This window comes from Eriocheir sinensis, chromosome 64 (genome assembly GCF_024679095.1).
Source record: "Eriocheir sinensis breed Jianghai 21 chromosome 64, ASM2467909v1, whole genome shotgun sequence".
NCBI classification, from domain to species: Eukaryota; Metazoa; Arthropoda; class Malacostraca; order Decapoda; family Varunidae; genus Eriocheir; species Eriocheir sinensis.
The window spans coordinates 1765331-1767830 of record NC_066572.1 but is presented as its reverse complement, the minus strand read 5'-3'; the positions used below and the strand labels follow the sequence as shown (position 1 = coordinate 1767830).

At 49.5% G+C, this 2500-nt stretch overlaps 1 protein-coding gene across 1 annotated transcript in view; it reads right to left on the bottom strand.

Moving 5' to 3' along the window:
- The window catches only part of LOC126987434 (EH domain-binding protein 1-like), a 69766-nt gene that overhangs the window by 7485 nt on the left and 59781 nt on the right, over positions 1 to 2500 (bottom strand). The window lies entirely within an intron of this gene.

Genomic DNA, 2500 nt, shown 5'->3' with positions numbered 1-2500 from the left:
CAGTTACGGCCTTCAAGAATTATGGCTCTCTTAGGGAAACACCATCAAGTTCTTTACATATCGAATCGACCGTCATTTCGTAGCGTCGGGAGTGAATTGAATATCGAAGTGCTTTCATTTGCGACCGTCGGGAAAATTTACGACGCCATAGCGGGCAACCTCGTAATGGGCCGATAGACTTTACGTTGCCTGCCTTTCCATGTTTCCTCCACCTCCTCCTCCTCCTCCTCCTCCTCCTCCACAGTGGAACCAAACTCATTCCACTTCATCTATAAACCACCTCCACCATCAGTACCTCCTCCTCCTCCACCTCCTCCTCCTCCTCCTCCCCCCCCCCCCCGACTTAGACCGACACACCTTTTACCTGTCGCTCGTAATCATTGACTAAGCGACTTACCAGAGGAGGAGGAGGAGGAGGAGGAGGAGGAGGATAGGTTAAAAGAGATATGAAGGAAGGAAGAAAAAAGAAGAGAGGAGGAGGAGGAGGAGGAGGAGGAGGATAGGTTAAAAGAGATATGAAGGAAGGAAGAAAAAAGAAGAGAAGAGAGGAGGAGGAGGAGGAGGAGGAGGAGGAGGATAGGTTAAAAGAGATATGAAGGAAGGAAGAAAAAAGAAGAGAAGAGAGGAGGAGGAGGAGGAGGAGGAGGAGGAGGAAGAGGGAGGAGGAGGAGGAGGAGGAGGAAGAGGAGGAGGAGGAGGAGGAAAAAAGAGGAGGTAGTTACATCAGGTTATATGGTGAGAGAGAGAGATTGCCTAATTTAGTGGAGGGAAGGATTTTCAATTGAAGAGTGAGGGAGAGGAGGAGGAGGAGGAGGAGGAGGAGGAGGAGGAGGCTTACTATGTTTGGGGGTAAGGGAGGAGGCGTTTAAGTGGAGGAGGAGGAGGAGGAGGAGGAGGAGTGGGAGGAGGAGATAGGATAGACTAGATGGAGTGATAGTAAGGGAGGAGGAGGAGGAGGAGGAGGAGGAGGAGGAGGTAGATAGATAGAAAAAGTAATGGAGGATTGCTAGGAGGAGGAGGAGGAGGAGGAGGAGGAAGAAGAAGAGGAGGAGAAGGAGGAGGAAGAAGAGGAGAGAAGAAAGAAAAGAAAAATAAGTTAGCTTGTTAAACATTTTCTTCCTCTCTATTTCCTCCTCCTCCTCCTCCTCCTCCTCTTCCTCCTCGTCCATTTAAAATCTTGACAGACAATTAAGGTGTTTCAAAAGCCGGAGGGAGTTGTCCGGGTAACGCTAGGACAGGTGGAAAGCCTAGGTAAACACAGGTGTGGAGGAGGAGGAGGAGGAGGAGGAGGAGGAGGAAGAGGAGGAGGAAAAGGAGGAGGAGGAATGGGATAGGTTAAAAGAGATATGAAGGAAGGAAGAAACGAGAAGAGAGGAGGGAAGAAAAGGATAGGAGGAGGAGGAGGAGGAAGAGGAGGAGGAGGAATGGGATAGGTTAAGAGATATGAAGGAAGGAAGAAACGAGAAGAGAGGAGGGAAGAAAAGGATAGGAGGAGGAGGAGGAGGAGGAGGAGGAGGAGGAAGTAGAAGCAACAGAAGATGAGAAGGATGAAGAAAAGAAGAATTATGATGATGATAAGGAGGAGGAGGAGGAGGAGGAGGAGGAGGAGAAGCCTGTAAACATGTACGAGCAGGCCGCATACAATCCCTTGGGTCTTCACGAGGGTGCCTGCTTTCAATGCCGTATGAGTCCGTAATGGAGCGACCCAAGGAAGGATCAAATCACTCCTCCACGTACTCAGTAACACGTTCAGGTCACCCCCGACGCAGCAAAGTGACCACCAATGTGATTCTTAAAGGAGTTGATGGTTGCTACACTAACAACTTGTGCGGGAAACTTGTTGGAGTGGCGGATGACTCTTCCTGAAATAACTCCTGCCGATATCCGTGCTACATCGCTAAGCCCTATGAAGGAGTTGACCGTTTTCCCCACGGAGTAATTCTGCAGGAAGCTTGTTGGAGTAGCGAATGACTCAAACTCCTGCCGACATCCGTGCTACATCGCTTAGCCCTATGAAGGAGTTGACCATTTTCCCCACGGAGTAATTCTGCAGGAAGCTTGTTGGAGTAGCGAATGACTCAAACTCCTGCCGATATCCGTGCTGCATCGCTGATCCCTATGAAGGAGTTGACCATTTTCCCCACGGAGTAATTCTGCAGGAAGCTTGTTGGAGTAGCGAATGACTCAAACTCCTGCCGACATCCGTGCTGCATCGCTGATCCCTATGAAGGAGTTGACCATTTTCCCCACGGAGTAATTCTGCAGGAAGCTTGTTGGAGTAGCGAATGACTCAAACTCCTGCCGACATCCGTGCTGCATCGCTAATCCCTATGAAGGAGGTGATCATTTCCTACTGAGTAATTCTGCAGGAAGGTTGTTGGAGTGACTGACTGAATAACTGACTGACTAATCTACTAACTGCAATGTCTTTCTTGTAATTAGGGGACCAGAATTGCACTGCGCGGCGTCTATACAAGGATAACATAACTCCCGGCGTCTT